Source organism: Lolium perenne, chromosome 3, assembly GCF_019359855.2.
Source record: "Lolium perenne isolate Kyuss_39 chromosome 3, Kyuss_2.0, whole genome shotgun sequence".
Taxonomy (NCBI): Eukaryota; Viridiplantae; Streptophyta; class Magnoliopsida; order Poales; family Poaceae; genus Lolium; species Lolium perenne.
In genome coordinates, this window is record NC_067246.2 from 97,167,705 (window position 1) to 97,194,855 (window position 27,151).

A 27,151-nucleotide genomic window follows, 5' to 3' on the forward strand; every position below is an offset into this window, starting at 1 on the left:
CCCTTTGTATGCTTTTGTCATAAAAATCAATTTGCTAATTCTCATTCGATTGAAAATTAGACCCATTCACCATCAACTCTCAAACAGTGGACACTAGTAATATGTAGAACTAGAAATTACACAAGATTTCTGTACTCCTAGTACTATTACTTCGACGCTACATGTTGTTTACACGAGGAAATTGCACAAACTACCGCTTATTGCTGCCTTCGTTGCGTAAAACACTTTTTTAAACTGTAATTTTTTTCCGCACAAACCACCAACTATCGTGTTCTGTTGGAGGTTCAAATTTAGGATTGAGCTGTTTAAGAGCAAATCAGATGATCGGGGACCACCAACTACTATAGTTTTAATTGCAAATAGAATCGATTTTGCAAAATTATGAAACGCACATAACGTTTGAATTACTACAATTTTTTTGAAGGTTTGATATTTTCATCATTTTTGTGTGAATCTTACACCAAGTAACACAACTTTCAGACGGAATACAAAATATTTTCAAACTTCCTAGATTTGATAGCTCAAATATTTTTAATTACTAGTTTTTCAATATTTTAAAAAGTCGAAACACTATATTTTGGCTGAATGTTAGAAAATATATTTCATGATTATCCCATATTAGTTAAGAAGTACATAAACTAGTAGTAGTAATAAAGAACAGAGGGAGTTTATGGAGATACATCCATTAAGGGCATGTTAGTGTGTGTTGGTGTATTACTTATGCCTTCTTTGGTTAATACACTTCTCAAGTGATCCCCGCAAACCCTCTATTCTTGCCTAGAATACAAAAACTCCCCATCAAAGTATTAGTGCATTTTTTGGATGAGTATTCGAGAGGATTGGGTGAACACCAAGGATTTGCATAGGAAATTGGTACAATTGAATCCTTGGCTGTTTGATTTGTAGGATTGTTTCCGATAGGAATTTTTCCTAAGGATTTCTTTGCACAGATTCCATAGAAAATTAAACATCTACTCATGCCTCTTTTTAAGAATGCTTTACTTTTCCTATGGTGGAATCAAACAAAGTTTGGATTCTATGAATTCCTATAGGATTGGAGTGGACATGACATTGCAATCCTACATTTCCCTATTCCTACATCTTTCGGTAGGCATTTGCCTAGAATAAATAACCATGTGTATTACGGAGTAGCAATAAAATATAGGTTTATTTCTCTAAAGCATCTTGCACTGTACTAGTACATGGCTTAAGAGACAATATTTTTACCATTTTTTTTTGCGAGAAGACAATATTATTACCATAGTTACTAAGTACATTTTATTGGATGATGAAGTGATAGCCCTCATCAATGCATTGTGAATTATTAGGGCATGGGTCGCACATGATTTACGAGTACACCGCACGATCGAGAGCCGCCGTCCCTCTTTGCTTTCTACCGATGCGGCGGAGCTCCTCCCCACACCCACGAATAACTGAAAGCCACAACTGCTGGGGAAAAGTCTTGCGCCGAGAAAATCTATAACCGTGGTTGAGTACATGTGTTTCTTAAGATACGAGTGCTCCAATGCATTTTTTCTTTCCTTTTACTAATTTACCTTGAAAATCCCGCACGTCCACTTATTTGTGGACGGAGGGAGTATCACGCCAAGAGGAAGTAGGACAATAGTGGGCGCTTATAGCCCGCCTACGTGGTACTTTTGCCAGCTGTTGGCTCTTCTATTGTTCTTGCTCTAAAGAAACCCCGATTGTGAAAGGCCAAGGCGTACTTCTTTTGGTCACGCAAAATTCAAAATACTGCCATGGACATTGAATTGACATGACAAAACATAGCTTGGGATGTCCAAATTTGCACGTTAGACCAGTGACTTGTTCTTCACCTTTTCAGAGGGAACAGTGACTTTTTTATTATGGGTCTATACACTTTCCAAGAAACAGGAGGAGATGCTATAGAGTGTAGAGGAGCGAAGTCAAGCGCCCCGCCCCCACCTGCCCTATTTCGGTTCACCTCCATCGTCTACCTCCGCCCCCGCCCGCACCAATCGACCACCTTCCATAGCACGCGCCAGTGCCGCCGCCATGCAGCTTTAGAATCAATTCCACCGCCCAGTTTGAGAGCCTCCGTTCTTCATCTTCCCCGCCACCTGCCGCCATCGAACCCAAATTAAACTCCAATCAGTTGAACCCAAACCTCATAGACCCACCCCCTGCCCTGCGATGGCGGCATCGAACAAGGAAAATGATGACTCTGAACTGTTTGAAGGTCTTTTCCGAAGGTCCCCTTGAAGAACTCGTAACAAGATGCGACGTCATCACCGCCGCGAGCCTCGTCGGTTCGTCCAAACTATTTTTCGACTCTGCAAATGATAGTGCAACTCTATCTTTTTCTCTCCCGTTTGGCCTGCCATGTGTTCTTCATTCTCACCCGACAAAGGTAGCACGGGATTGCAAGCTGACGCCGCTGGACAGGTTCTCCTCCGACGCTGTGATGCCAGACGGTACGGGTAAGCAGTGGGTAGGTGCCAATGGAGATTGGGTTGCCATGGTTGACACTGGCTTTCCTGCTTGCAAATGGAAACTTGTCAACGTCTACACTCGCCGTGAAATTCCTCTCCCTGTGCCGTTTGAAACCACCCACATTCCAAATATATACCACCACAACCTTCGTGCTATTATATTTCACAAGATATATATTTGCCAAGTTCCCACAGCTGCTGGGGGGTACACAAATTTCTCTCTTGTTGCTGTTTTTGACATCAGAGTTGCCCTCCTTTGCGGCGAAGATTCTGGATGGATAGTTCTTACAGAGCCCAAGTCCCACATCTTTTACAATTACTGCGATGCAATTCTCCACAATGGGCTTGTGTTTGCCACAACTCATACTGGCACTGTTCACGCATGGAATCCTCAGCAAGCTGGTAATTTTCCTCCGGACGTAGTGTATGATGAGCTTCATTATTCATGGCTGTAAAGATAATTTTAATGCACAAACTTATTAATTTTCGAACCTGACTGATCTGACTTGGAGGCTTGGGGCATATTTGCTTCGGATGAAATTTCATTGGTATTTAGACTTTTTATTCGAGATGATTACCATAGAAAAATTTGAGGATTGTATAATTAGGAGTTTTATTCTCAGATTGAATTATGTTGGATTTTGACCTCTACTTGAACTTCTTGAAATGAATCCTTTGGTTTCCCATGTGATGTACTCAAATACACCAATATGCTGTATTATTGAATGGAAATGCCATTATATCATCCCATCTGAATCCTAATGCGTTTTCCCAATTCTTACGTTTTCAGATTTGTGCAAACCAAACATACCCTTCTTAACAGTAATTTCGTTTTCAAGCAGGTCCTCCGCTGATCGTAGAGCCACCGCCCATTGTGTTTGAATGGCGGTGTGCACTTGATGATGCTCTTGGCCATGATCACGAGGTCTATTATGGCATGTGGTGGTTAGCAAGATCTATAGATGGTTCTAGACTTCTTCTGATCCATACACTGGGCATTGCTGATGAAAGGGAATATTCCTGTAAAGTTTGCCATACTGCTTCTGATCGTCGTGTTCATCATGGTCGCACTGTTGGCAACTATGCTTCTGGGTTTGGTTGCCTGGTGTTCACGAATGACACTAGTAAGTTAAATGAAGGTATTCCATGGGAAAAGATTGATGACCTTGGAGAATATTCTCTTTTCCTTGGAGTGAACTATCCGATTATGCTGCCATTAGGCGGTGCAGATGTTGTCCCAGGATGTCTGACGAGAAGAAATTGTGTGTACACCTTGCCGAATGAAGCATGGCTTCGCAATTCGCAGCTGCCTGAAATATGCCGATTCAGTCTGAATCGTGAAGATTGCGCCGTTGGTTTCCAAACCAACGCCTTGGAGAAAACATGCAAAACAAAAAAAGATAGGTACCTGGTAAAGACACCGCTTTGGTTCATCCCAAACTTCGCCAACGCCCCGGATTGGAACAAGTGTGATGTTTAATTCTGAAACAGGGCCTGCAGCCATTGTAGCTACTGATAGTATGTAATTTCATAGCTAATGAACGAGGCAATTGTGGTCTACTAATTACAACTGTTTTGTAAAGGGGTGGTCTATAAGTATACCCCTCTCTTCATTGATGCATTTGTGGTCTACATGATGGTACTCTTAAATATATGGGTGTGGCTCCTCAACACATAATGTGGGGGTATTATTGTGTTAAAGTTGAAGGCTTGATCAACTATAGGTTCACTTCTCTAGTTACATTACTAGGTACTCCGGTTGGCTATGTTGTGATGAACACATTGTGTTCTGTTGTTCGGTGAAGACAAAAGTAGAACTATGGTATGCTTATGTTTAAGAGCAAGCGAGGGTTTAGCTTGAGATGTTAAAATTCAGATTTGAACTATTTTTTGATATGGAAATTTCAAATATATATGGTACTGTATATGATTATGTATAACAACAAGCGACGAAAGGGCTGATGCTCCTATTCCTTGTCGGCGGGAGGACTATGTGTGAGGCGACTTGAGCCAAATTAGAAGGCCATAGCTATATTGATTGGTCCTTGAAGTTGGAGGGGCTAGGATTTCGGATGAGAGGAGTGGGGGAAGTTGTTGCTCATGGAACAAAAGTCCTTAAAATAGTAATGTTAGTATATAGGAGTACAAGGTATATACTTGTACTATTTTAGTACTATAATAAGTATATCGGGTTCATCAAAAAGAATTATCTCGGGTTCACAACCACGTGGGGTCAAGGTGAGGGAAAGTTGGTCAATACCTCTTACCGCTATATCCCCGCCCCAAGTTCTAATGCGCAAGTGTTGTTATTATTTTAAACGGAAATAGTGGTTCCTCTCCCCGGAAACATGCCCCGCATCTCCACCTCCTAGTATCGTAGTACTACTACCGCATCTTCTCCAAAAAAACCCTCTTCTGTCTCTTTCTCCCGTTCACCCCTCTCTCCCTTGCATTAGATTACCGACTCCAATGAAGCGAAGCGTAAGGTTGAGGAGATTCCTGATTGCTACCACCAGTCCATGGGGTGGGGCAACCTCCACTACCCACTCGGTGGAGAACATAGCCGAGCGGGCGGATATCCTCAAAGACTGGACGCCCCGCACGAGGCATGATCGGCATGCGGCATGCCATCCGCGGAGCGCATAAGGTTCCGTTCGGTTTACCGAGCCTGCTCCACTGCGACCCCGAGACATGGCCAGACGACCGCGACAATACTGTAAGAGTATTTATTTATTTACTCATCTCGTTTCAGCTTGTGTTTTTTCAATCAACTTTTCTTATTGCCAAACATCATGCATGAATTTAGACTCAACATCATCACCTGATTTGGGAGTACTGTAAGGTTTGCTGCCTTCACTATGCACATGTACTCTTCGGAATTGCTTTATTTATCCATTACATCTGTGCTTCAGTTCTGCACAATCCGCTGTTCATTCTGTCGAATACCTTGCATGCATAGACAATTTTGAAACAAATCCTATTTGTAGGGCATTCACGCGTTGCTGATGCCATTAGACAAGCCGACAGTTCCAGCATTTATCCATACCAAGGAGGAACTGGATGGACATGGACCCATGCACTGGGTGGGTTGTAACGGCGACTGGTGGCATTTGTCCAGCAGGACGGGCACTTGACGATCCGCAACATATACATATCAGATACTATTATACCTCTTCCATCTCTGCAAGATGCAGGAATTTCTTTGGGCCCTACTAGTGAATGGTGGCATGGCAGCCCACCATTCCTGTTCAAATACAAAATAGATAAAAGTTTGGAACTGCTCAAAGTACGGATCGTCAAGAGGCCGTACAAAGATGATCTAGCAGGGCCATGGCATTACGAGGTAATCGTTGTATTTGACGAATTGATCGCTATCCTACAAGCGTCCCTAGAAAAGGAGTGGAATATCCTGAGAAACCCTGAATTCTTTGATAGAAACAGCTATGTCGATGCCATGGGCATTCCTGGATATGGTACAAGTTCACACCTACATCGTGTATATGCAGTTACATATCCGTATGGAGATGTTCTGGTTTGGGAACCATATACCTGTGGTGAGTCTTTGTTTTATGTCTTAACTAGTAAATGGCATGCTGCACATGTTGGACCAATTACGATTCGCAATACTGATGTATAAAAGTTGCGTTCTAAATGTTGTTCAAACTTTCAATACAACTAATAATTTGGTTATACCATCAAAATAAGTGTGAGCATACAGTTTATAAATATGAACAAAAATTTGGAACCTTTCTTAATCACTATCAAGTGGGACGTGTGATATCGGTGTGAGACTGCTCTGATTTTTCTTCATAATGGAAACATGACGGTTCTAGAAACAGTGGACACTGGTGTGGTATTTTTTTCACGCGAATACCTCTAATCCCAACCGTTAGATTTTGGACACCAACAGTTGGAATTGCTGCTACATGTCTTGTTAAAAACTGGTGCCTTATAGTAGTAGAAAATAGAAGATAGAAGAGAAGAGATAATTTTCAGTGTAGTTCCTACTTGCTGCATTGTGGTTGATCTTTGTGCATTGCAGGGACACATGCAGCCCCGCGTCTCATTGACGCCCCTGTCATTGAAGATGAAGAAGTAGAAGTGGCTGCAATTTTCGCTCAAATCGAGGGAGATGCTGTCATGGAAGATGATGAAGCAAATGTGGCTCAAGGCGATGGAGGTGCCGATGAAGATAATGATGCTGATGAAGAAGAATTAGAAGAAGAAGAATTAGAAGAAGACGAATTCGATGATGAAGAATTAGATGATGAAGAATTAGATGATGATGGTGATAATCATAATTATGAAGATGAAGATGTATTTCTTGGATTTTCTGACCAGCGCACTTGGTTCCTAGCACCAATGAGAGCAGAGTCCATTACTGGTGAATCTGATCTCGCGTGGATTCAGGTTAAAGGTTATCGGCCCATCCTCGGTCCTTCAATATTACATATGGGTAACAAGCTGAGGTCTTATCCTTTGGTACGGTGCTACGTTTTCTTGAGATCTACCCATACCTTGGACCCTGTAGAAGAGGCAAGGTGGGAAAGATTAAACAATTTGAAGGGGCATTCTTTATTTCTTGGACTCAATCACCCAATTTTCATGCTACCCCCGCCAATCGACGCAGAGGCTGCAGAACCGGATTTCCAATTGTTCAAACCTGACTGTGTCTTTGCTACCCACAATCGCGCCCGTGATACATGGATACGTCCAAGGCCAAATTGGTGCAGAATGCACGTCAATGGAGGTCCTGCCATAGGCTCAAGATTGCAGTACAAAAAAGAGAAGATTGAACATAGAGCCGAAGCACCCATGTGGTTCATCCCAACACTTCCACATGTTTTTCCTTGAGAAATAAGAGACAGATGGTGACCTTATTTTATAGAGAAAACATAGTGTTCGTGAACTTAACCTCATGAACATTCGCTGTTCGGTTTTTGCTGAAATCAAAATTTTGCAGAGATGAAGATCTTTGTTTGAATCCCGTGCTGAACATATTTTTCACAAATTAGCTACCCGTATTGTGATGAATACATGCTGGTTTGTTGTTTGGTTCAGTAGCAGACATGAAGATCTTTGTCCTGAATACCACAATGGACATCTTTTTTTTTCTTCAAAAATTAGCTAAGCTCACGCTATTAGGCGCAAATGCCTATTAAGAGATTTGGTGCTCTTGGGCACCAGTGCTCCTGCTATTTTAGAAAAAATAAAAAATATATTATTTGTTCAAAAAATTAGAAAAAAAATCATGGAGTAGCTAATGAATTGTCCCATAAACGTGCAAAATTTCAGTTTCAAATACAAAAAATTCTGGGCTACACAAAAGTAACAAACGTGTGGATCTGGGTATGCATATTTCAAATCTCCAAATTTCAACAGATTTTGTCTTTTTTGTGTAGTCTACAATATAAAGAATGTCATATTAAAATTTTACACGCTTGTAGGTTACTTTATTTATTATGTCTACATTTATTTTCAGATTTTTTTGAAACAAATATGTATGATATTTGATTTTTTTTTAAACAGCAGGAGCACTGGTGCCCATTAGCCAAAGACACTTTTCACAAATGCCTTCAATAAAGGAACGGATGGTGACCTTATTTTATAGAGAAACCATAGTGTTTGTGAACTTAAAGTCATGAACACACGCTGTTCGGTTTTTGGTGAAATCAAAATTTAGCAGAGATGAAGATCTTTGTTTGAATCCCGTGATGAACACATTTTACCTAAATTAGCTACCAGTATTGTGATGAATACATGCCGGTCTGTTTTTCGGTGGAGTAGCAGACATGCAGGGGATCGAAAGAAACGGCAAAGTAGCCGTAAATCGTGGGTCAAATATAAATTCGAGAAAGGAAACGTTTATTCAACGATCGGTCGACATGTGGGACGTATCTTGCAGCCGCGGCCTCAACATTTATCATTCAGAGAGGATGACATGTGGGACCCACGAACCAGCATCGTTCTCGACGTTTCTCAAAGGGGGCAGGAGATCGAAAGAAAAAGGCAAGTAGCTCGAAATCAGGTGTCCAAAAAATCCAAGAAAGGAAAGGTTTATCGCACAAAGAGGCTGACATATTGTACCCAGTTTGCGACGAGCGTCATCAACGCTTCAAAGGCGGTGGAGTTCGAAAGAAAAAGGCAAATAGCCAGAAATTAGGGGTCAAAAATAAATCCAGCAAAGGAAACTTTTATCGTACAAAGAAGCTGACATGTGGGACCCAGCCAGCAGCGTCCTCAACGTTTCTAAGGTGGCAGGCAATGGAAAAAGGCAAATAGCCAGAAATTAGGGGTCAAAAATAAATGCAACAATAGAAACTCTTATTGTTCATAGAGGCTGACATGTTGGACCCATGAGCCAGCAGGGCCCTCAACGTTTCAAAGGCGTCACGGGATCAAAAGAAAAGAACCAAGTAGTCATTAATTAGGTGTCAAAAATAAATCCAAGAAAGTAAATGTTTTACTTTTCATAGAGGCTGTCATATGGGACCCATGAGCCAACGTCCTCAACGTTTCTAAGGCGAAATTTGGGGATCGAAAAAAAGCGAAGTAGCCATTAATTAGGGGTCAACAATAAATCCAAGAAAAGAAATGTTTATTGTTCTTAGAGGCCGACATGTGGGAGCTATGCGCCAGCGGCGTCCTCATCGTTTCAAAGGCGGTCGGGGATCCAAAGAAAAAGGCAAATAGCCGTAAATCAGGGGTAAAAAAATCCAAGAAAAGAAATATTATTGTTCATAGAGGCTGGCATGTGGGACCCATGAGCCAGCAGCGTCCACAATTTCAAAGGTGGCACAGGATCGAAAGAAAAAGGCAAGTGACCAAAAATCAGGGGGTAAAAAATCCAAGAAAAAAACTTTATTGTACATAGAGGATGACATGCGGGTCCCATGAGCCAACAACTTACTCGTCGTTTCAGAGGGCCGATGCGGCATGAGATCGAAAGAAAAAGGAAAGTGACCAAATATCAGGAGCATAAAATAATCCATGAAAAGAAACTTTCATTGTACATAGAGGATGACATAGGGTCCCATGTTGTAGCAGCGGTCTGAACGTTTCAAAGACGGCATGAGATCGAAAGAAAAAGGCAAGTGACCAAATATCAGGAGCCAAAAATAATCCAAGAAAAGAAACTTTTATTGTACCTTTGAGAGTCGGCATGAGATTGAAAGAAAAAGGCAAGTGACCAAATATCAGGAGCCAAAAACCTAGAAAAGAAACTTTTATTGTACATAGAGTATGACATGCGGGTCCCATGACGCTACAGCATCCTCAACGTTTCCAAGGCGGCAGGGGATCAAATGAAAAGGAAATAGCCAAAAAGCAGAGGGTGAAAAAAATCGAAGAAAAGAAACTTTTATTGTTCATAGTGGATGACATGTGGGACCCATGAGGCAGCAGCATCCTCAACGTTTCCAAGCAGCAGGGGATCGAAAGAAAAAGGAAATAGCCAAAAATCAGAGCGTGAAAAATAATCCAAGAAAAGAAACTTTTATTTTACATAGAGGATGACATGTGGGTCCCATTTTGCAGCAGCGGTCTCAACGTTTCAAATGCGGCTTGAGATCAAAAGAAAACGAAAGTAGCCCGAAATTAGGGGGAATAAAACTCCAAGAAAAGAAAGTTTTTTGTACATAGAGGATGACATACGGGTCCCAAGGCGGCAGGGGAACAAAAGAAAAAGAAAATAGCCAAAAATCAGAGGGGTGAAAAAAAAATCCAAGAAAAAAGAAACTTTTAGAGTTCATAGTTCATAGAGGATGACATGCGGGTCCCATGAGCCAGCAGCGTCCTCAACGTTTCAAAGGCGGCACACAGGACCAAAGAAAAAGGATGTACCCCTGCTGGGCCTTTTGATCAAAAAATAATCCAAGATAAGGAAGATATAAATTGGGGCTGCCTGGCCATCTAGGCCTTCTAACCTACTGGACGTCTTTTGACTCGTACAATTTCAGCCCACTCCAAAACAAGAAAGTCCTATGCTTCGCAAAAACAAAACAAAAACAAGGAGATTCATATTAGTTCGTTTATGTAAAAATAAAGATTTAATTTATCCGTTTGCAATAGCTCAGAGCGAAATACACTTTTTATTGTCTGCAAAATAATCAAGATATCACATGTTTCTTGTACGGGGAGGTCGACATCGGGACCCATGAGCCGGCGAGCGTCGTCAAAGTTTTAAAGGCGGCGAGGATCGAAAGAAAAAATAAATCAAAAATCAGTTGGTAAAAAAATCGAAGAAAAGAAACATTTATCGTTCTGAGAGGATGACATGCGGGACCCATGTGGCAGCAGCATCCTCAACGTTTCCAAGGCAGCACGGGATACAAAAAAAAGGCAAAATAGCCAGAAATTAGGGGTCAAAATAACTCCAAGAAAAGAAAGGTTTATCGTCCATAGAGGCTGACATGTGGGACCCATTAGCGAGCAGATTCTTCAACGTTCAAAGGCGGCAGGGGATCAAAAGAAAAAGGAAGTAGCCGTAAATTAGGGGTAAAAAATAACTCCAACAATGGAAACTTTTATTGTTCATAGAGGATGACATGCGGGACCCATGAGCCAGCAGCTTCCTCAACGTTTCAAAGGCGGCATGGGATCGAAAGAAAAAGGCAAGTGACCAAATATCAGGAGCCAAAAATAATCCAAGAAAAGAAACTTTATTGTACATAGAGGATGACATGCGGGTCCCATTTAGCAGCAGCGGTATCACCGTTTGAGATGCGGCAGGAGGTCGAAAGAAAAAAGGCAAGTGACCAAATATCAGGAGCCAAAAAAAATCCAAGAAAAGAAAGTTTTATAGTACATAGAGGATGACATGCGGGTCCCATTTTGCAGCAATTTGTATCACCGTTTGAGAGGCGGCAGGGGATCGAAAGAAAAAGGCAAGTGACCAAATATGAGGTGCCAAAAATAATCAAAGAAAAGAAAGTTTTCAACGTTTCAAAGGCGGCAGGGGATCAAAAGAAAAAGGAAGTAGCCAGAAATTAGGGGTCAAAAATAACTCCAAGAAAGGAAACTTTTATTGTTCATAGAGGATGACATGCGGGACCCAAGCGCCAGCAGCTTCCTCAACGTTTCAAAGGCGGCACGAGATCGAAAGAAAAAGGCAGGTGACCAAATATCATGACCCGAAAATAATCCAAGAAAAGAAATTTACTGTACATAGAGGATGACATGTGGGACCCATTTTGCACAGGACCAAAAGAAAAATGAAGTAGCCGTAAATCGGGGGTGAAAAAATCCAAGAAAAGAAAGATTTCAATTGGGCTGCATCTGGACATCTGGGCCTTCGAACTATCCTGCTGGGCCTTTTGACTCGTACAATTTCAGCCCACTCCAAAACAGGAAAGTTCGGTTTTTTCTCAAAAAAAAAAACAGGAAAGTCCTATGCTTCGCAAAAACAAAAAACAAGGACACTCAACATATAAGTTTGTTTATGTAAAAATGAAGATTTAATTTATCCGTTTGCAATAGCTCAGAGCGAAATACACTATTTATTGTCTGGAAAATAATCAAGATATCACATGTTTCTTGTACGGGGAGGTCGACATCGGGGACCCATGAGCCAAGAAATATTGGCCAACGTTTCAAAGGCGGCAGGGGATCGAAAATAAAATAAAAAACTAAAAATTAGTTGGTAAAAAATCCAAGAAAAGAAAACATTTATCGTTACGAGAGGATGACATGCGGGACCCATGAGGCGGCAAAGCATCCTAACGTTTCCAAGGCGGCGAGGATCAAAAGAAAAAAAGGAAATAGCCAGAAATTAATTAGGGGTAAAAAATAAATCCACCAAAGGAAACTTTTATTGTTCATAGAGGATGACATGTGGGACCGAATTCGCCAACAAATGTCCTCATCGTTTCAAAGGGGGCAGGGGATCAAAAGAAAAAGGCAAATAGCCGTAAATTAGGGGTCAAAAATAACTCCAAGAAAGGAAACTTTTATTGTTCGTAGAGGATGACATGGGGGACCCATGAGCCAGCAGCTTACTCAACGTTTCAAAGGCGGCATGAGATCGAAAGAAAAAAACGCAAGTGACCAAATATGAGGTGCCAAAAATAATCCAAGATTTATTGTACATAGAGGATGACATGCGGGTTCCATTTTGCAGCAGCGGTCTCAATGTTTGAAATGCGGCTTGAGATCAAAAGAAAAAGAAAGTAGCTAGAAATTAGGGGGTCAAAAAAATCCAAAAAAAGAAAGTTGATGGACATAGAGGTTGACATGCGGGTCCCATGTGCCAGCAGCTTACTCAACGTTTCAAAGGGGCCAGGGGATCAAAAGTAAAAGGCAAATAGCCAAAGATCGGAGGGTGAAAAAAAATTCAAGAAAACAAACTTTTATAGCACATAGAGGATGACATGCGGGTCCCATGAGCCAGCAGGTTCCTCAACGTTTCAAACGTGGCATGAGATCGAAAGAAAAAGGCAAGTGAAGAAATATCAGGAGCCAAAAATAATTCAAGAAAAGAAACTTGATTGTACATAGAGGATGACATGCGGGTCCCATGTGTAAGCAGCTTACTCAACGTTTCCAAGGCGGCAGGGCATCAAAAGGAAAAAGGAAATAGACAAAAATCAGAGAGTGAAAAAAAAACCATAGAAAATAAACTTTTATAGCACATAGAGGATGACATGCGGGTCCCATGAGCCAGCAGGTTCCTCAAAGTTTCAAACGTGGCATGAGATCGAAAGAAAAAAACGCAAGTGACCAAATATCAGGAGCCAAAAATAATCCAAGAAAAGAAAGTTTTATAGTACATAGAGGATGACATGCGGGTCCCATTTAGCAGCAGCGGTATCACCGTTTGAGAGGCAGCAGGATCGAAAGAAAAAGTCAAGTACCAAATATGAGGTGCCAAAAATAATCCAAGAAAAGAAAGTTTTATAGTACATAGAGGATGACATGCGGGTCCCATTTAGCAGCAGGTTCCTCAACGTTTCAAACGTGGCATGAGATCGAAAGAAAAAGGCAAGTGACCAAATATCAGGAGCCAAAAATAATTCAAGAAAAGAAACTTGATTATACATAGAGGATGACATGCGGGTCCCAATTAGCAGCAGTGGTATCACCGTTTGAGAGGCTGCACGGGATCGAAAGAAAAAGGCAAGTGACCAAATATCAGGAGCCAAAAATAATCCAAGAAAAGAAATTTTATTGTACGTAGAGGATGACATGCGGGTCCCATTTTGCAAAGCGGTCTCAACGTTTCCAAGGCGGCACAGAACCAAAAGAAAAATGAAGTAGCCGAAATCGGGGTGAAAAAATCCAAGAAGAAAGATTTCAATTGGGCTGCATCACGGACATCTGGGCTTTCGAACTATCCTGCTTGGCCTTTTGACTCGTACAATTTCAGCCCACTCCAAAACAGGAAAGTTCCGAATTTTCTAAAAAAACAGGAAAGTCCTATGCTTCGCAAAGACAAAAAAACAAGGAGATTCAACATATAAGTTTGTTTATGTAAAAATAAATATTTAATTATCTGTTTGAAATAGCTTAGAGCGCAATACATTGTTTATTGTCTGCAAAATAATCAAGATATCATATGTTTCTTGTACGGGGAGGCTGACATCGGGGACCCATGAGCCAACAGCGTCGTCAACGTTTTAAAGGCGGCAGGGGATGCAAAGAAAAAATAAACCAAAAATCTGTTGGTAAAAAATCCAAGAAAAGAAACATTTTCGTTACGAGAGGATGACATGCGGGACCCATGAGGCAAGCGGCATCCTCGGCGTTTATTGTTCATAGAGGTTGACATGTGGGACCCGTGAGCCGGCGGCGTCCTCAACGTTTTAAAGGCTGCAGGTGATCGAAAGAAAAAATAAGCCAAAAATCGTTTGGTCAACAAAATCCAAGAAAATAAACATTTACCGTTAGAGAGGATGACATGCGGGACCCATGAGGCGGCAGATCCTCAACGATTCCAAGGCGGCGGGGAAATATCCAGAAATTAATTAGGGGTTCAAAATAAATCCATCAAAGGAAACTTTTATTGTTCATAGAGGATGACATGTGGGACCGACCTGCCACAAAAGCGTCCTCATCGTTTCGAGAGGGGGCAGGAGATCAAAAGAAAAAGGCAAATAGCCAGAAATTAGGGGTAAAAAATAACTCCAAGAAAGGAAACTTTTATTGTTCGTAGAGGATGACATGCGGGACCCATGAGCCAACAGCTTACTCAACGTTTCAAAGGCGGCATGAGATCGAAAGAAAAAGGCAAGTGACAAAATATCAGGAGCCAAAGATAATCCAAGAAAAGAAACTTTATTATACGTAGAGGATGACATGCGGGTCCCATTTAGCAGCAGCGGTCTCAACGTTTCAAATGCGGCTTGAGATCAAAAGAAAAAGAAAGTTGATTGTACATAGAGGATGACATGCGGGTCCCATGAGTCACAGCTTACCCAACGTTTCCAAGGCGGCGAGGATCAAAAGAAAAAGGAAATAGCCAAAAATCGAGAGGGTGAAAAAAAATAAAGAAAATAAACTTTTATAGCACATAGAGGATGACATGCGGGTCCCATGAGCCAGAAGGTTCCTCAACGTTTCAAACGTGGCATGAGATCGAAAGAAAAAGGCAAGTGACCAAATATGAGGAGCCAAAAATAATTCAAGAAAAGAAAGTTTTATAGTACATAGAGGATGACATGCGGGTCCCATTTAGCAAGCGGTATCACCGTTTGAGAGGCGGCGGGGATCAAAAGAAAAAGAAATTGCCAAAAATCGAGGGTGAAAAAACAAGAAAATGAACTTTTATAGTACATAGAGGATGACATGCGGGTCCCATGAGCTGCAGGTTCCTCAACGTTTCAAACGTGGCATGAGATCGAAAGAAAAAGGCAAGTGAAAAAATATCAGAGCCAAAAATAATTCAAGAAAAGAAAGTTTTATAGTACATAGAGGATGACATGCGGGTCCCATTTACCAGCAGCGGTATCACCGTATGAGAGGCGGCAGGCTCTCGAAAGAAAAAGGCAAGTGAAAAAATATGAGGAGCCAAAAATAATTCAAGAAAAGAAAGTTTTATAGTACATAGAGGATGACATGCGGGTCCCATTTAGCAACAGCGGTATCACCGTTTGAGAGGCGGCAGGGGATCGAAAGAAAAAGGTAAGCGACCAAATATGAGGTGCCAAAAATAATTCAAGAAAAGAAAGTTTTATAGTACATAGAGGATGACATGCGGGTCCCAGTTAGCAGCAGCGGTATCACCGTTTGAGAGGCAGCAGGGGATCGAAAGAAAAAGGCAAGTGACCAAATTTGAGGTGCCAAAAAAAACTCCAAGAAAAGAAAGTTGATTGCACATAGAGGATGACATGCGGGTCCCATTTAGCAGCAGCGGTCTCAACGTTTCCAAGGCGGCAAGGGATCAAAAGAAAAAGGAAGTAGCCGTAAATCGTGGGGTCAAAAAAATCCAAGAATAGAAAGAATTTTGGTTCATAGAGGATGACATGCGGGACCCATGATCCTGCATCGTAAACGGCTTGATCGGAGAACGTTGAACGAGATGGCGCGATCGAGAAAAAAAACAATGCCAGAGAGGCTGCCATCTGGGCCCTACATCCCTCGGCGGTGCGGATTTGCGTTGACTCGGCCGGCGAACCCGAGATTTCGAGATGCACCACGTCCCGGGCCACCATACGCGACGTTTTGGCTGCTTTCGTCGGGCTAGGTGGCCTCAAAAACGAGAAAAAAAAAGTTTTGACATGCACCACGGAGGGACCAAAAATCGTCGGCCATGGTACACCAGCAACCACGGCGCGACTTCAACTTCGTCGTCCATGGCAACTTTTCTTGTAGTGTCTCTTAATAACACTGATATTTATGCACATCTCCTCCTCATATAACTCAATCATCTGCTCCACCTTACTCATTCCATCCAGTACTTCCATTCCAGCAACCCCTATGTCCTTTTCTTTCACAAAATACATGCAGTCATTGATTCCATACCCCTCTAACTCAATTAGAGCTAAAAAATTCAGATATGTGATGTCTGATCGGCCTAAACTTTATTCTAAATTTTCCTGTCCATATAAATTGAACCTTACATCCCAATTTTCGTCATCCAGACTACAAATATTGAGAGGAAGAACAATTAATTCTCTATTTTTCCTAGCACAAATCGGTTACACACTATGTCTGACAGAAAGAACAAAAGATGTGAGAAAGGAAGTACTTACTCGATGCCGCCCAGGAATCCATATGTAAAATGGCTGCTGGAGGCAGGGTTCTCCTTCCAAACCTTGGCCACGGGGGTGGCGGCTGCTTTCTCCGGTGAATAAAGCATCAGGGTCGAGGGATTTGAGCTCCCACATCAATCCACGTCCGCCGCGACCTGGCCTCCCAGATCGGCAACCTCGCCGTCTACGCCATCCTCTCTTCCAGCTCCAGCGCCACCCTCACCATCAACGACACCGTCTCTTCCAGCTCCGGCGGCGGCGGCGGCTGAGGTGAGGTCGGACGAATCCACCACCGAAAGTAGGCCCCCCAAATTGGCTAACTCACCGTCGCCACCCTCACTTCCAGCTCCGGCGCCGCCGACCGGTGAGGTCAGGCCGGACGAATTCGCCGCCGCCATGGCTATCGTGAGTCAGCGGGAGGGGGAGAAGTGAGAGGGACTGCCTCCAACGCTGTCAGAACGGAGGAAGTTAGGGCGCCGGCCGCGCCGTTAACGGACGCTAACGCGCACCGTCTATGCTGTGCCACGTAGACCTGACAGTGGGCCCAATTCTTCTGATTCGTGATTAAAATCGGTTCGGACGTGAATCAGTGCACCTTGCAACGTGTTAACCGTAAATTGGTGGTTTTTTGAAATCATTTCGAATAGTGGTTGCTTTTTGAAACGACTGACTGATATGTGGTGGTTTTTTGTAATTTTCTCGCCCCTCTCATTGCTGGCTCTATTGCACGATCATTGGCATGTATAACTTGTTCCCCTATTGAGTTGGCAAGAACACGTATGCAGGTCAGCATATTGAATCCTCTCTTGGTGGTTAATGGGCTCGGCCCATGCAGTGCCGTTAACTATTTCGTAGACCTGATCCGAAGAACACGACGTCGCGGGCGTCGGTTGTACACGTTTCGCACACCTGACCGAAAAGAAGACCGCGTTCTCAATCGTATTCGGTCACTACTGTTTCTTTGAACTGATCGATGGCAACAGTTCTTGTACAGTTTGTTCGGCTGTTTTACCTTTTCTTTTGAAAAGTAGCACCACGCATTAGATTGAAAACTAAGTCATACGTGAAAGTAAATGAATACAAAATTTTAATTTGAAAAGAAGCATTCTTTGAACACCGTGAACAAATTATTTTAGTGGAAGATGAGAATATTTTAGAATAACCTTGAACATTTTGAAACCTCGAGGACATTTTCTCGAAATGGAGACATTTTTTTTGTAATCCTCTAAAAAATATATTTTCTTGCATCATGAACAGTTTTTAGAAAAACCTTGAACATTTTTTGAAACCCTAAGAACATTTTTTTTGTAATACTCTGAACAATTTCCGTGGATGACAAACAATTTTTCTGAAAAAGCATTGAATTTTTTTTATAATCTTATGAAAATATGTTTTGTTGGACCATGAACAATTTTTAGAAAATCTGCGAACATTTTGTTAAACCCCCAGAACATTTTCACGAACCGGTGAACATTTTTGTGATCTGCTGAAAATACTTTCATGGACGATGAACTTTTTTTTAGAAAAACCTTGAATAATTATAGAAACACCAAAAAAAAAAATCTCGGGCCGTCAAACAATTTTTGTAATCCTCTGAAGATATTTCTTCTTTGACCATGAACAATTTCTACAAAAAACTTGAACATTTTTTGAAACCCCAAGAATATTTACTCGAATCGGTGAATATTTCTTTGTAATCCTCTGAACACATTTTCCTGGATGATGAACAATTTTGGAAAAACCTTGAACATCTTGTAAACCCTGGTAAACATTTTCTCTAAACGGTGAACGTTTTTTGTAATCCTATAAATATAATTTAGTAGGCCATGAAATTATTTGAAACCGCGAAAACATTTCTCGGACATGTGAACAATTATTTTTTACTCCTCTAATTTCGTTGTGGAAATGAAAGACAATTAGAAGACCATGATTTTTTTTGAATCCCCGAGAACGTTTTCTTGAACAGGTGTAAGTTATTTTTACTCCTATAATATTTTTTTAGAAAACAAAAAGTTTTGTTAGGAAACCATGAGCATTTTTTGAACCCCTTGATTTTTTAATATCATTAACATTTGTGGAACCATGTGCACATTTTTTAAAATACGGAATATGTTTATATGATAACATTAAATATGTTTTAACCCATGTATATTTTTTTTGGAATGTAGACAAGACATGTAATCTATATCTATACCTAATAATAAAGCAAAAAAGGGGTTCCGTCGTCCGTAGGCCGTTTTGCATTTTAACCCTTCAGCTTTCGCTAATTCAAACCGCAGTCCATATTTTCATTATGTCCGCGTTCTCTTTCCTCTCGGTCGGAAAGTCAAAGGAGAACCAGTTCTTACCGAACCCGAATCCTATAGAATTAGATCGAGAATTCTTTCCCCCTCCCCATGGAAATCCACCCCATATATGTCTCCTCCCTAGAAACCGTAGATCCACGAGACCACGATGAAGGATTCAGTCGAGAGATGCTCATGAAATCACGTCAAAGCCGATTCGACCTGGCCGAGCTTCCCGGCGACCGAATCAATGGCCAGGTCACGCTGTCTGTAGCAGCGGCGGGAGGACCGTGGCGGCGCGGAGTTCCCGGTGGCAGTGGCGGCTCGAAGCTCGCTGGCGAGCGATGGGATGCAGAAACAGGGGGAATCGGAAGATCTTGCCTTCAGACTCAATCGCGGAATCGATTAAGTCGATGGCCTGGAGAGGAACTTGTGGCACGGCGGTGGGCCGGCAGTGACGACTGAAAGTGCTGGCGTTGGTTGGTTCCCATGTTTTGTTGTTGCTGGTTCAGATCACATAGCTTACTAAGTCAATCCCATAAAAGAAATTGTTTGTTTGTGCAGCTGCCCATGGAGCTTCGCCAACTTCATGAGAAGCACTTGCGAGCCTGTTGGTGCTAGGCTTCTATTCTAATGAGGCTGATGTATCTACATGTGTAAGCATTCAAAGAAACAGAGAACCGATGGGTTCGTATTTCCCAGGACTGGAACAATCTCTGATTTGGATCGTGTCTTGCGCAGGCTCGCCATGCTAGATCCACATGTCTGACCAGTGGCTGCTCACATGCTGGCGGAGGCAAGGCCTTGCCGCATCGTGTGCGCCTCTTCACTACATATCGTCCTCCATGGAGGCGCCGTTAACTGTGCTATACAGTTCCATGGTTGCCTGGACGTTATTGCTATCAGTGTTTGCTCATTCGTTATCTGATGTTGATGTGCTCTTGCATGTTGTCTCCGCGAAGGAGTGTCCCTGGGCGGTCGTGATCCCCTGGTACGTGATCAAGCAATTCCCCTTTTCCTTGCCTGCTAGCTAGCACCGCTGGGAGTAGCTACTCTCTGAACTCTAGATTGCATTAACATTGTTTGTGTTCTAGAGTCATCTTGGTTTCCCTATTCCTAGCAATTACACTGAAATTTTGATACTAATTCAGGTACAGTGAGAAGAACTGCTGGTTTGATGAAGTTAAACTCAACTACAAATCATCTATATTGTGGTAGAATTCAGATGAATTCATCAGTTATGACATTTAATTTTATACTGTGAGCAGCATTAGTTTCTTCTGAAGAAATTTTAGTTGTGAATAGTTTCAGAATAGCTGTTGCATTTGAGCTATTTTAGATGGCCACATTTATTTCGTGCACAAGAGTAAACTGTTGTAATTTGTTACTTCATGTTTGTGACAACATTGATTTAAAGAACATGCTGATCGGTCGGGCTGGAATAGGGCTAAGGAGTTCATCCACATGTTTTACTCAGCGACAATGGCAATAGAGTCCTGGGCAAGATATGATTTTCACTATTACTTGTTTAAAATTCATGTTATATGATATTTACTATTGGGCTGTACAAAAAGACACGTTGATCAAGAACTCTATGCATTCGATTTACGTAAGGATTTGAAAATACTGATAATTTAAATCATTTAATTTTAGGTTGCGCCGTAGCAACGCACAGGTTTTTTGCTAGTTTAAGATGAAAGAAAAAGAAAAAGAAATAGAAAAGAGAAATAAAAAAAAGAAAATGGAAAGGTACAGAAATAAATAATAAAAACGGGTAAAAAAATCAAAAAAGTAAACCGAAATAGAAAACCATTATAAAAACAACAAAAAAACTGTCCAAAAAACTGCTGCCGCTAGCAGACTCGCTTTTGTTTGAGCGAAAGCAGACTCCCCCTAGTCACGCGCACGAAAGAAATGGCAAAAGGCGGGATCAGTGGGCCTAGCCCAACAACTAATGCCTTCAGGCGGAAACTGCTCGGTAGCGCGCGTGCGCTACCGTGCACCGTTTCGCTTAAGGTTTCTTTATTTGGGCTCGACCTGTTTCATTTGTCTGCCTTTCTTCGATCTGTCTGAGCTGATCGATTTTGCTGCTGTGTTCTACTAAAAAATAAAGATTTCGCTGCTGTGTTCCACTTAAAGAAAGAAGATTCGGCAGCTGTGTACATACGCTGGGGAGGACTGCTCGCTAACAGCTTGTTCGCTTTCGATCGATCGAAACTACCATCCGCTACGGGTCAGCAAGTAGGAGAGCATTCGTAGCAGTGCATCGTGTTCCTTCTTGCCGTGAATACCATGCAAATACGTACATTACGTGCATGTAGCATCCATCCTTGGCGTGAAAACCATGCACGTACTAGTAGCATAACATGCGCGGTGCACCATGTCCGTTCCTGCCACGAATACCATGCAAATATGTATGTACCTTCATATAGCATCCATCCTTTTAAGTCACTTCTTTTCTTTTGCATTAATTTTAGAAAACATATTTCTTTTTAATGTAAAAAATTGAAATTATCTTTGCAGCTCATTTTTAATGGATTTCTTTTATTTCTTTCTTTCGTTTCTTTTCTTATGTTTTTATTTTTCAATGTTTTCGGTTTAGCTCGTTATATTATTCCTCCTATATGTCGGATTGGCTATAAATTTTTTTGTCCCTCCTATGTGTTTCACCGACATGATTTTATTCTTGTGTACTAGTGGTTTGTTCCTGAATTCAATATTCTTGTTCCCCGAGTGGGCGGGATTTATTCCCGGGACACAATGTTCTTGTTCCCTACGTAACTGAGATGTGTTCCGTGAGTAGACGACATGTGTTTCTCGGACACAATATACTTGTTCCGAGTAGACGAGATTTGTTCCTAGGATGTAATACTTGTTCCTTGTGTTGGCGAAATTTGTTCATATTCTTGTTCCCTGCGTAGACGACATGTGTTCCTCTGACTCAATATTCTTGTTCCATGAGTAAACAACATGTGTTCCCCAAGTAGACATGATTTGTTCCTCGAGCGCAATATTGGTGTTCCCTATGTTGATGAAATTTGTTCCTCGAACGCAATATTCTTGTTCCATGCATAGACACATGTGTTCCTCGGCTCAACATTCTTGTTCCCTGGGTAGAATGAGAAGTGTTCCCCCAGTAGACGAGATTTGTTCCTCGGATGCAATTCTCGTTCCCCGGGTAGACGAGATTTGTTCCTCGGGCTCAATTCTTGTTCCATGTGTAGACGAGATTTGTTCTAGGATGCATTGTTCTTGTTCCCTGATTAGACGACATGTGTTTCTCAGACACAATATTCTTGTTCCCTGAATAGATGAGATGTGTTCCCCGAGTAGACGAGATTTGTTCCTTGGACAAAATTCGTGTTCCATGTGTTGACGAGATTTATTCCTTTGACGCAATATTCTTGTTCCATGAGTAGACGACATGTGTTTCTCGAACTCAATATTCTTGTTCCCTAGATATATGAGAAGTGTTCCACAAGTAGCCGAGACTTGTTCCGCGGACGCAATTCTTGTTCCCACTATTGGCGAGGTTCGTTTTTGGTTGAATGTTTCTTGTTCGTCTATATGTTGCTCCCTCCGTTTTATATATAAGTCATATAGTTTATGGCATGGAAATTAAAGAACCCACATGGAGGAAAAATTACACCATATTTGACCGAAAATAATCCTAGACAATTGATGTGAGAAAATAGAGGACTTTATGATTTATTCCACATTCCAACTTTTGTTTTTCTAGAATTTCATTGGTGAGCTGATTCTTCATGTGCATAATTTTTTTTATTGTACGTGACTCATAACCCACTCAATGACCAAGGATATAGAAAGCTAACACATTTGTTTATACTAGTAATCTAGCTCCAGCATCTTCGATCCGTATTACTCCCTCCGGTTTATATTAATTGACTCTAATATGGATGTATCTACACATTTTAGTTTTAGATATATCCATATTGAAATCAATTAATATGGATCTGAGGGAGTAGCAATTCTAGCTCTATAGCTAGATTCATTGTAGCAGAATAAGGGAGCAGCCGATACTGCACACGATACAGCTAGCTAGTAGCCAAGAGAACGGCACATCATAATCAGGGTTCGCTGTATTTGTACGTACATGCGTGGGCACGCATGCACATACCATCACACACGCAACCTGTAACTAGCTAGACTGTAACCGCATCGATGCAGTCCAACGTGCGGTCCGTGTGACACTGCGTGCGCGCGAAAGCAACGACCACTCTATTTTAGTTCCATACCGGAAGCTGAGAGAAAATTTGAACGATTTATATACCAACTTGTTCAAAGTTCTGTACGTGGGACCCGAACAAGCGAGAGAAGTCAGGCAGAAGCGAAACTACGCGACACACATGGGCCGCCGATAAGAAGCCCAGCTTCGCGATTCTTGTGCGAAATGAAAGGTCAGAGACGCGCAGGCGCCAGGGAGGAGGACCCCTTCAGCGGGAAATGACTCGCTGGCGCGCGCGCGCCAGGGTGCATCGTTTCGCTGAAGGGATTTAGGTATTGGGCTCGGCCCGTTAAAGCTCGCGGGTGGCTTTGTTCGTTCGTTCGCCAGAGCTGGTTCATTTCTTCCGTAGTTCCGTGTTGTTCGGTTCAGTACTGGACTACTGGTTTATTTGGTGGTAGTAGTAGTACAGTTTAGCGATTAGGATGTGTACGTACGTACAATACAATCGTTTTCTAAAAGAATCTTCACGTAGAGGTTGCATGTATATATGTTTCGAGTTTCCTGCCCTTTTCTCCTTCTATTATTATTTTGTTCTTTGTTTTCTTAGTTTAATTTTATGGTTCTATGTTTTCTTTTTTCCCATGGTTTTTTTCTTTTCTTTCATCTTTCTCACCTTCTTTTATTTTTCATGTTTTCAATTTGTTTGTTTCACTTTTTTTCCTTTTTATTATTTAATTATTTTTTTGTCTTCTAGTAGGATTTTTTTCATCTAGGTTTATCTTTTTTACGTATTTCGGGGTAATTGCTCGGTGGCGCGCGTGCGCTACGGAAAAAAATAGTTGTTCCCCGCGGTGTAGATAGTTGTTCCCCGTCGTGTAGATAGTTGTTCCCTGCCGTGTAGATAGTTGTTCCCCGCCGTGTAGATAGTTGTTCCTCGCGGTGTAGATAGTTGTTCCCTGCCGTGTAGATAGTTGTTCCCCGCCGTGTAGATAGTTGTTCCTCGCGGTGTAGATAGTTGTTCCCTGCCGTGTAGATAGTTGTTCCCAGTCGTGTAGATAGTTGTTCCCCGCGGTGTAGATAGTTGTTCCCTGCTGTGTAGATAGTTGTTCCACGCGGTGTAGATAGTTGTTCCCTGCCGTGTAGATAGTTGTTCCCTGTCGTGTACATAGTTGTTCCCCGCGGTGTAGATAGTTGTTCCCTGTCGTGTAGATAGTTGTTCCCTACCGTGTAGATAGTTGTTCCCCGCCGTGTAGATAGTTGTTCCCCGCGGTGTAGATAGTTGTTCCCTGCCGTGTAGATAGTTGTTCCCTGCTGTCTAGATGTTGTTCCTCTTCGTCTAGGGTGTTGTTCCCTACCGTCTAGATTGGTGTTCCCCTTCGTCGAGGTTGTTGTTTTGCTTCATCGAGATTATTGTTCATCTCGTCTAAGAAAATGAGCGTGCATGTGACAGAAAATGTAGCTACGCAGCTAGGAGTGGCAGGAGCTAGCAAAGCTAGCAGTTGGCTGGCGGCTCAGTACGTACGCATGTACGTATAGATTATACGGCCGGAGCAAATACGCCATACATGACTTAAGCGGCAGGGAGCGTCATATGCACTGGCAAGCGATACGTACTGATGCGCAGCTACGTACATATGCACTGGCAAGCTTTGAAAGTTTTTGTAATCTTTATTTTTTATTTTCTTATTTTTTCGTATGACTAGGTTTTTTATCTAAAAGAAACGAATTTTAGGGTATTATTCTGTATATGTGCATAGATGCATGTTTGCTAGCTACATGGAGAAAAAAACTGATCAATCTTTAAAGTATTGTGCTATGCTTTGTTTCCATACAAGACCCGTCTACTCCTTTTTTTTATACACAAGCAGTTAGCGGGAGCTGTTAGCTTAGCAGTCAGTAAAAGAGAGCAGCCCATGAAAGCTGCGGCCCACGAGCGGAAGCAGCTAACGTGCGCGAGCAACGTACCGACACAGTCCGGGCTGTATTTTTTAGTCCCACCTCGCGCAGCGGAGACACTAGCGAGCAACTTAAATACTGATCTCTTCCGAGAGTTTACGTACAGGGACTAGCTTCGTCCTAGCATTCAATCGGGCCATACTGCGCGCTAATGGGCCTGCCGAGCTCTCGGTCCAACATCGCTTTCCTTCAGCGAAAGGAAAGAACGGAGGCGCACGGGCGCCAGGGAGGAGGACCCCTTCAGCGGGAGCGATCGTAGGGATCGCAATAAGCGGAGAATAGGAAACGCGGGCTGGTTCGGATCTGAGGAGTTGCTAGCTTGGTTGAATGTGGGTTGGGCTACTGGGCCTCGGTATGATTGGCCTATTAACAGAATTTTGCTTAATCTGGCCAGGAATTACCTCCTGGAAAATGTCCTGAATAAACCCGGTACAGTGGTCTAGCCCAACAGCCTGACTGGCTCGGACTTCTGTTTTTCATCACAAGCCCACCCCAAAAGCCGAAAAATCTCAAAATAGTTGAATCATATATATCCCATTGAAAATAGATGTAAAGCTGTATTTTCATGCTAAACTTATCCTATTTAAATTTTAAAAATATATTAAATATCTTAGAGTGGGTACGCTAGGCTCGTAAATTTTTAGTTTAGGTTTTACAAGGCCTAGCCCGAAACCTAGCCTGGTCTATTCTCGATCGAGAAATGTGGTGACCTCGATGATCTAACAGTAGATGAGATGGAAGAGATGATGATTCTTGTTGAGATTTAAAATTGAATGTGTAGAAAATTATGTTTACATATAGGCCTAGGAATTTAATATTTCTATGCAGACTACGCTCATCTAATATTTATATGCTCGCACCATGTAGCAGGAAAAAAAAATTAGGTGATATATACTAGACTAGCACTCCCGAGGTGTAACACCACACTAGATCATTAGAAAATACTATATATCTAAAATTCATGAAAAATTTAATTTAATTTATGGCATATTTATAATTTGAGGTCTAAATAAACCCTAAACAACATAGTATTCCGATGACACCATTCATATACGGTTATGCCCTTTAATATCTTGAGGTGTGGTCAAATTTAGATTAAAAAAAAGTGTGACATGGTGTATAATTGTATGAATAACTTATTATCTGTTCAAACAAGTCAAGACTATTTTTTACTTAAACAAGAGACCTAGTACCTCCATTTCATAAAACAAGGACTATAAATTCGGCCAAAGGTCAAATCTTGCTAAGTTTGACCAAACATATACATGGAAATATAAATATTTATAATATTTGGTAAATACGCTATGAAAACATATTGTGTGATCAATCTATTGATACTAATTTGATATTGTAGATGTTGTGCATAGATCTCATGTCACTATTGTAAAAAGAAAATCATAATCACTTGTTTGGTTGCCCAGTGTCCCAGTAGCATTATGGTATCACCAAGGGGCAGAGCTAATGATCAGAGAGTGGTGCTAAGACAGGCTAAGCGGTGCTGAGCTAGTGTGATATTCATGCTTGTGAGTTAGATGTCTCATAATTTCTCTTATGCACAACATAGATGGACTGGTGCTACAATAATGGTAGCACCAGGTATGGCTCCACCCCTGGTATCCCAACAGTAGAAGTACGAGGTACTTCCCTCATACATAAGGATGTGAAATATTCGTGCTTGGGAGGTCGAGGGTGGCAACTAAATGATTTTGATGGTTGAGGTCGGAAAAGCAATGTATGACCATAACCAAGGGTTAGAGATTTTCACTTTTCTATAAATTAAAAATTAAGTGTTGACATGACTTTTTTTCCCCTCTATTGCTGAATGCACGTATGTTGGGGTTTGGTATATCGTGAGCAACGTGGCTCCGAATAAACAATATTTAAATACAATGAAGGTAGTAATTATTGAGGGATATCGTTATCAAAGAATGACAAGTGTAGGTTGGCATCTCTTGTGTGCAATATTTTATCAAAAATCGTCCCACTCTATCCAAAAGCTTCTCTTTGGTTTCCACATAATCGGTGGATGATCTCAGGCAGTACCTAAGATGGCAATGTGTATCT

General features: G+C 41.7%; 1 long non-coding RNA gene across 1 annotated transcript; it reads left to right on the plus strand.

Annotated features, from left to right (window-relative positions):
- The first annotated feature begins 18,949 nt into the window (after window positions 1-18,949).
- On the plus strand, window positions 18,950-20,465 carry LOC127341956 (uncharacterized). Its single transcript, XR_007876060.1, has 4 exons — window positions 18,950-19,424; window positions 19,510-19,601; window positions 19,687-19,936; window positions 20,097-20,465. It is a non-coding gene; the product is annotated as an uncharacterized lncRNA (long non-coding RNA).
- The last annotated feature ends 6,686 nt before the right edge of the window (window positions 20,466-27,151 follow it).